Raw genomic sequence first — 9307 nt, 5'->3', positions numbered from 1 at the left:
ACTAGTGATCACATGGCACTGAAAGACTTATGGCATCTTTCCAACACTTCACCCCATGTATTTTATGTCTCTGAAAATGGGCTATATCTGCTCCATTTTGGCTAAGCTTTAATGTCCATATCTTGCAGATGTAAATGATAATGGGAGTTCCACAGGTGCTAGAGTGCATGCAACGATCCCACACTTTGGTTATAGCTAGCAAGGGGTCTTGAGAATCTCATTCCTAAAGCATGAAAAACTGCGCAATGAGAAAGACATCACACAGAACAGCAGCCTTGTCTGCCAGAGGAGAAGCCGGGTGCTGATTACTAGCTCCCCTTGCACACAAAGGCCAAAAATGTCACATGGCTCCAACATTAAAATTATAATCCCTCAAAACAACAAAATAACATGAAAGACATTGCTAAAGGGGAAAAGCCAATGCTATAACTACTTGAAATGAGTCATTCTTTGTACCAATTGACACTATGACAATAGCATTAAGAAACAAACCACTGTGACTTTTTTGCTCACTGGTGACATTTGTCTGTATTTAGCATTTCATTTAAATTGGGCTGTAAAACAAGACTGGTCCATTTTGAATCCTGAATCTCATGTAACAGTAAGGGGAAAGCTACACTGCTAACAGCCAAGCAGCAAAGAAAAGTGAACTCTATAAAGGTCATACATTGCAGGCAAAGTGAGATCATTTTGATGCTTTGGGATTTCAGCAACACTGTGGGAAAACTTTTATATTAAAAACCAAACCAAACCAAACCAACACCAACCCCGTGATTATTGACTTTTGCCAAGACTTATCATTAGGTCTTTTCCTTTTTCTTATTTTATCACCGTCTATAAAACCTAATATGAAGTGTAAAAATGTTAGAATTACTTTATAAAGGGTTATACATCTAAGCAACCTCATTCTACAAACAGGTCCTCAATATCTCAGAAGCACTACATACAAAAAATGTCCTCCAGTTCTTTAGAGGTCACACTGCATATATTTTGGCATAGAACATCACCATAAATGCCTTAAAATTCCACATATCCTAAAGCATTAACATTCTTTTTCCCTCTCTCCATTCCATGTTCAGGACTTTAAAGTCTTTGGAACCATTTACATTCATGTCATGTGCTGATTACTTCTATCTGTCACTCCCTAAATTCTACTCATTTATACCAGTAAACAGTACATTAGCTACTAGACACTTCCTAAACAGACTTCCTTTTCATTAGCATCCATGCTATCTGCACAACAGATGAGGCCCCTTTAAGAGACTTCCTTTCTTTTAATGAAGTGGCTGACAAGTAACCTTATTCTATTACTCTGGTGTAGGGCCAAAACAAGGGCACATTAGTTTATCTCCTGACTTGTTATCCTTCATCTGTCTCTCCTCAATCCCTTAAAAAATCATCTTGCTGTGCTGCTGGGAAGAACTGGCTCGTGCTTCAGACCTGTTTCCATGGAATAAGTTCAGCATTAGAGCAAACTTCTGAGGTACCCACCATACAATATATTTCTTCTTTGTAAGCCCTTTCAGAGAAGAGACAAAAGCCCCTAACACGCTGAATTTATTCTTCTTGGCTTGCTACCAAACTTGCCAAGAGAAGTTGTAATTACTTGATCCACTGTGAAGAGGTTCAGGAAAATGGGGTCTAAAGGGAGATAGTTGTTGATGTTCTACAGAAGAAAAAATAAAACCTGTATTTCACCAGGATGCCAAAGAGCACACACTCTGGGATCACATCCACCCAGAGTCCTCCAGCCCCTTCTATTCTTTCTTTTGCTTTTCTCTGCCCTTTTTCAAGGTGTGTCCTCAGCTTCCAAAAGAGAGAAACTGAATGATCTTTTCATTGCTGACAGACAAGATCTTCCCACAGGCAACCATTCAACCACACTATCATTTATTCTCTGCTTTTCCCACCTATCTTTCTTACACAGTTTTGAACCCCTGAATGTCCCTGTAGCCCATTGTGCTTTTCCTTACCACATATCTGAAAGACATGTAACTCCTATTAGCTCCGTTTTGCTAATATGGGTATGGGGAAACAGTACAAAGATGAGTTTAATCAACTAACAGAACACATCATTCTAAAGGTGTTCATACGTTTAGTTTGTCAACAAACTTTAAGGATGCCTATTCTAGAATTAGATGATTCAGGACCTGGGAGATTCTGTTGTTCTTCATTGACCATAATGGGTATTGGATTAGTTCAAATGTGCCTATAGGGCAGGTACCTATGTAATCCACATAAGAGTAAGCCTACGGTGTAACCAAATAATACAAGTTTCACCATGGTTTGCTTACCAAGAAACAACTCGGCCAAACTAGCCAGGCACTACAAGGTGCCTTTGAAGAGGACAGAAGCCATGGTCTGCAGCTGTTCATGGAAATGCTGGGAGAAAACCAAGGCTTACAAACAAGCCAGCACTGCACAGGCACTACCACCATTATTTACCCCTATTTCCCAAGCATCAAAGACGTAAAACTTGCCAGGAAAATCAATAGCACAATTTGGATAAGAGACATACTTCTACCCAATAGCTAGAAGAAACACAAAACCTTATTTCAGTAAGTCATGGCTGTGCTTTCTAAACACAAACACCAATGTCTGTACAAAACTGGTCAAGAAAACTGAACTGAAAAAGATGCAGAGAAAGGCTAACAGGGGACTGACAAGCCTATGTGGTAAAAAGAATATTAAAAGACCTTGGCTTGTTTAGACCAGCTAAATAAATGTTGAGAAGGGATACATTTGGTGTGCACAAATACCCAGGGGTAGAAATAGCTGAGGAGTGGAAATGACTATTTAACTAAAGGACAATACTGGTACAAGAACAGATGGTTATATACTGCCAAAGAATAAATTTAGACTGGAAATTAGACAAAGGTTTCTAATCAGCAGAGCAATGAAGCTTTTAAAAAGCCTTTACGGGGAACAGGGGTAAAAAGCTGCTCTAATTGAGGGATAAAGCTTTATGTATTTCTGAAAGGTATTATGAAATATGATTCTCTACCAAAGCACAGTACTGGATGCAATGACTCCCGAGGTCCCTTGCAGCCTTCTGCTTCTCTACATTTCACACTAAAATCCATTCAAAGCACCACTAACATATTAAAAGTACAGTTCTGAAATACCTTGACCTCCCAGAACAACTACATGGAGAACCATTCTGGCTGAACTCTGCTGAAGAGGGTGAAGCAAGACAGCTTCTAAGGGAGGGATTTCTGGAGTAGCCAAACCCGGGAAGGAGGCCTGAGATGAATTTTTACATTATCTTGATAAGAAAGACATAGAATGGAGCAAGCACAGACAGTACATAAAATTTATTTTAGAACTCATAAAATAACTCTTGTAAGATCCCAGGGGCTCCAGGGTTCAGGATAGCTTCTCAACACATTGCTCCATGCCAGACAGCCCTCCTGATGACCAACAGTCACTGGAAGATGCACTTTCCTCTTCTGGCCATGCAATACCTTTATCAAAAGACCAGTTATTTTTTCTCCCTCATTGTGTATTTTTACTGACGTTTTCCATAAAATACAAGGATGGAGCTCAAGATTAACAGCATGGCTAGGAATATTATCACACAATGTTTTCATTCTTCATGAGTAGGGGGCAGTCAAATCTTTCGCAATCCCATATACATTTGTAAATGCTTGATCTTTCCAGTATGTGTATGTGCAAAAAAGTGTTACAGCACAGCAGGAAAGTCATTTTCATGGACTCTGAGAAGTACGGCGGAGTTAGATGGTTTGACCTGTTTGCTTCATTCGTTAGTAAGGCTGCATCATGTTTACTCTCTGGGGACATGCCATTATACAACATTTTGTCAGTATTTGGGGATCAAAAACACCAAGCAAACAAAAAATGGGAATTTGCTACAAAGACTGCATGTAATCTAGCAACTCCCTCTTGACAGCCATTCCTACAACCCATATTATCATGGCAGTTGAAGATATTCTAAATACTGAAGGCAAAAGCACTTGGAAAGCCATGGACCCTCAGCAGATATTCTCTGGGATACTCAGTCAACAACAGGCCATGGAGAAGTTATCTGGACAGGAGCATTCCTGAGAAAGTGTGGAAACAGATGAGGGGTTTTTGTAGAACACAAACTTCACTGATTCTTCAGAAAATCTTCAGCTAACCAGTATAATAGAGAGTGTGTGGTTTCAAGATGTAAACTCTGACCCACTAGGTAAATTTGAAGAGCTTCTAAACTTACAGAAATAACCCTAAACTGGCTTACACGCAGAGCCCATATCCATTACAATTACATGCCTCCTTCCACAGACTGTGACTGAATCCTCTGGTGATGTTTTTCAGCTGCACACCTGGTTAAATGCTGCCTCCCAGAATTCTTGGATAACAGGAATTTAATTTTAATGCCCTTAATCTAGTTGACACTTTTTCATAAGCCCTTTCCCCCCTCCTCCTCCTGTGTTATAAATGACCAATTACCTAATCTGAGGTAATGTAAGCTTTGGTTGAGGCTAACAAAGATGCAGTGGGTGAGATCCTGCTTGCAGCACAAAGTCCCATTAGGAAAGGTTAACCACCCTCTAACTTACAATCCTACGTTTTGGCTCGAAATAGGGAGAAGGCAGACAAAGAAGCATCTATCACATTAACCAAGTAATACAGCAAATGCTTAGCACTTGATCAGTAGGGTGCTCTCCTGACAGAAAGACTGCCAAATAAAGAGCAAGCTTGCTCAAGGACAGAGATCCCTACACAAGAAGCAGGGAAGGGAAGTACCCCCAGCTAACACGATTTGTAGTTCAGAAGAGAGGGCTGCATCAGCCTTGAGACAGATGTACATCACACTGTCTGTGATATTGCCCTTTCAAGGAAGCAAAAAATACTGTCTTAGTACAGTGTATCTAACCACCTGAAGGAAACCAGAGAGGAATAGGCTCATACTACATAGAATGAAATAAACCTCCAGCTACTTACTGTTATATTGCATACCTTCATAGCTTCAGGAACAGTTTAGGTGATAGTGTGCTGCTATCTTCTCTCTACATTCAGATAATATTCATCGCTATCCAATGTTCATTCACAAAATAACCTTTTATCTTCAGTGAAGTTAGATATATCTTCAGTGAATGCATGGGTACAATAGAACCTGAAGGGTTTATTTGCTGCATCAGCAAGGCCTAACACTGAGTGGCTATACCTGCTTCTAGAACTAACCTTTACAACAGCAACTCATTCCATTAGTAAGTCCTTACTCAAAGAAAGAATAATTTCTTTTGTGAACTGAGGCAAAGGGATTGACTATGAGATGAGTGGAGGTATTCTCAGAACATTTGCCTTCTGATCAACTTCATAGTAATGCCATGTAATTACCAGAAAAACAGCAGCAGGGATAAGGACATAACCTGCATCTTCTACCTACCTACTTTCATCACCAGAAAGCATCAGACCATTAGAAACAGAGCAGATACATAGTCTTCTGGGTTTGCAGAGGGGGTGGAGGGGAGTGTTGTGCTTTGTTTTGGGTTTTTTATTTTGTTTTGATTTGGTTTTTAACTTCTGGATTCTTTGAGGGGTTGTTTTCCAATTATCTTATTCATTACTATTGAAAATTACCATTAAATTTCCTTCATTTAAACAGTGAAAATCCTTCCTTCTCATCTAGAGATGCTCCCAGAAAATTGAGAAATACTTGAGCTGTGACACAGAAGGACTGCTCCTTTCTTTTCCTTTCTTCTCTTTTTTATACTTGTATATATATATTTTCATGCCTCCAGTCACCTTTCTTGCTGAATCTTCTGCACTTTTAAGGTCCCTCAGCATACTTGCTCAGCTGACAGAAATGGTTTCCTGTTACTCATACGAGATATCTTGCAAACTATTCTTCATGCAATCAGGAACATATCCCATGATGTAAGAGAAAGGCTGAGATAGGATCCCCTGAAACTGGTAAGGTATGACAGCAGATAGATAACTCAGCTGTATTTAGTCACGATCAAATTTAGCCTCTTCACAGTGCTGGAGCCAGTTGACATCAAGTGCTCCATTTAGTTTGCAAAGTAGGAGGATGTTCCCAAGCAGTCTGAGCTTAACCATTCTTAAACAATTTAGCACTGTCTTCACCAGGCATCTTTCTACTGATGATCATTAAATATCAAGTGAAACATTTTTGGCTTATTTCTTCTGAGGCAGAAAGGCAGACAAAAGTATCAAAAGAATCCTCTAGTTGGACTCTGAACAGTGAAGCAAATAGTCAGGTGGAGATCCTCCACAGTTGCCCTCTGGAGAAGAAAATGCCAGCTTGAACTGCCACCAACTCTAATACCCAAATGGCAAATTGTGAAAAAACATGGAAGGAAACCCATACAGACAGCTAAAGTGGCAGGCAGGGACTTAGAATTTTATTTGCTTGATCTCCTTGCAAATCTGAGGGCTGTATGTAACACTAACATTAGGCACAGGAGAACAAGAAACCTAATTCAGGAGTATGAAATTGCTTTTTGAAAGAGTTTTGGAAAAAACCCCTTATAAATTAAGGTTTCAGAAGCTCTTGTCCCACAACTGTTTCCAATTCCTTTCTAAATACTTAACCCTTTATTTTACTAAAATAAACTTTATTTTTTCTTCTTAAAGCCTTTCTTAAAGCCTGTTAATGAGCATGTCTTTAGATGAATTGGCCAGTATCGAGCATGCAGTGATGAACTTGCACAGTATGCCCATCTAACTTCAAATATGTATTTTCAGGTTCTTGAGCGGTGCCTACAAAGCATGCAGAAGATTCAAAAGGACCTGTGATTATACCTACTTACAGTAAAAACCAATGTAGTTCAGTTGAGCTCACGGGCAGGTGAGTGGAAAAAGTGAAGCCACACATGAACTGCAGCAGCCCAGGAGAAGGCCCCTGCAACATGATTGCTAACAAGGGAAAATCTTAGTCAGAATTTGTTCCCTACAAACTGCAGGGAATGGGGCTCTAAAAATTCCATGCATGAAGGCAGCAGTTAAATGAATGCCAACACTAACATCACATTAAAAGAGAAAACTTAGGGTTCCTCAAGAGTCCAGCAGAACTCTGCCATGGGAGATTTCCTGGATCAAAAGGGAGCAGAAAGGCTTATTGCCCAGGCCAGAAGGCTCAAGGCATAAGAGGACTCTGGGCTTTGCTATGTCCTGCTTCTTAAAGCAAATAGTCTTTGCCTTAAGGTTTTACCTTTTCTTTGGTGTGTGAAACAGAAGATAATTCTCAGATAGATTTATCAAAGTTATTCAGAATTGTCTTTGGAGATTACTGCAGCTGATCACTGTGCTTTCTGGAGTTTGTATTGTGCTGGTGAGCAACTGATTTCTGGTATGAAGAACCATACACTGCAGTTAGGAAGATAGATACATGTCTATCAGATTTACGAGTTTTACAGGTTTCTGAGAACATCTGAGTTTAACCTTTGTTTTCTGACAGGACTAGCACTAACAAAATATCAACCAAGTCAAAGCCTGCAAAGGGTAAATGCTAGAGATGGTGAACAGTGCTTTAGTCAAAAGCTCCTGTTTGATTCCCAATAAAAAGAAACTCCAGTTCTCAGCATTCACTGCATAGCATTTACTTACCATATAAATAGTAAGCAACATATAAAGCTTATTCAGCTTTTGACCTCTCTGCTATGACCACAAGCTCTAATTAGAGCCAGAAAATTGCTCTGATGTTGAAGCTTCACCTCAAGAACTCTTCAAGGTCTCCTTCTAATTCCCCAAAACACCCCCTAACATAAGCTACCTACTTGCCATCAAAGTGTAACAGGTGTATTACCCTGGGCCAGATTTCAACCAGAGGAAGACGTGTAACTATCCCAAAGTAGCTAGTCCCCGCCACCTTCCAACTGTCTTTTGAAAGAGAAGCTCCCCTTGACATGAAGCAGTCTCACTACTTACTGTAATTAGCAGTTCCCAGATTGAAAAGAGGTAGAAGGCACCAACAGCAAATGCCAAAGGGAATCTAGAGCCCTTAAGAAAAAAAACCAAACAAAACACCCCACAACAAAACAAAGAAAAAAAAAAAAAAACCAAAACAAAAAACCAAAACCCAAACACCAAAACCCCCCAAAAAACCCCACACCACAAAACCCCAAAACTAAAAACCAAAACAAGTGAGCAAACAAGGAGTAAGGGAACTTTGCTCAGTGCTTAATAGTTTAAAAACTGTCCCTGGAGAATTCAACTCCTTCTGCTCTAATGTGTTATCCTGCTGTTTTACTGTAAGATCTGTCGACTCACAGCTGCTGCTCTGTGCAGGCCCTGAGCTACCTTCAGAAGGAAGCACATGGAAAAGACAAAGAACCCTTTTTCTCCTGCACAAAATAGCAAACCCTGAGCCAGAGAGAAGTCAGAAGTCTGCACTATACCACTGATGACAGGGTGAGCCGGGACAAAATCTGTACTTAGCTGATGCTACTCTTGTTCAGTTGAAAGTCCCCTTACAGAACAGAGGTGCTCTGCCACACCCATGCCCCTGCTTTCACATACAAAATGCCTTCAAGTTCCTGACCCACTACAATCCAGTCTAGTCTTCAAAGCTCAGTATAACCTATATGAAGTAAACATGAGTCACCTAACTGGAACAGCAGAGGAGTTCAGCTATTTGCTCACATGTGTATTTTTGAAGGCGGCAAATGAAATGTCACATTGTATCCAGAAACCCCCCTCACAGTGTTATCCATAGTCTTGATGACACTTTTCAACACCCTATGCCTTGAAGCCATACTACTTCATATTACTACTTCACCAAGATAAGACACCCTCAGATAAGGTTCTGGGGAGGACTTGCAGAAAACAAAAAAACATAAAAACCAATCAGTGCAGCCTAGCTTTTATTTTTTGCTAAATTTTCATAATAGCAGAAACAGGACACTGAGAATTTATGAGAACCTGAGGTTAATTGATAAGGACCACCATCTGAGGTTAAAAATCTCTCTGGAGTATATCTGATCACACTCAGAAGTGTTTCTGAAGCTGTGTTGGGATATTAAAACCTGTGAGAACTAGAGAATCAAACTCAGTGAGAAATCAGAGAAGAGCTTTAAGCACTGGAATAATTACTAGAAACTTCAAAACCTTGCTAGAGGTATACAGATAAGAAGCTTCACTTGTCCTGGAGAAGATGCATGACATAGCATTTACATGCCACATTTCATGGGGATTAAAGGTTGTTGGCAGAAACCACAGCTCATGTCCAGAATGTGTCTTCAGCTAAGTAAGAAACAATCCTTATACAATCGTCATCAGTTTAGTTAGGTCCTAAAGTTCCCAAATTGAGTGAAATGTAAGAGCTATGAAAATCATAAGA

The sequence above is a fragment of the Nestor notabilis genome, unplaced genomic scaffold (assembly GCF_000696875.1).
Source record: "Nestor notabilis isolate BGI_N333 unplaced genomic scaffold, ASM69687v1 scaffold5943, whole genome shotgun sequence".
Classification (NCBI taxonomy): domain Eukaryota; kingdom Metazoa; phylum Chordata; class Aves; order Psittaciformes; family Psittacidae; genus Nestor; species Nestor notabilis.
Note: the sequence above shows the minus strand (reverse complement) of the source record.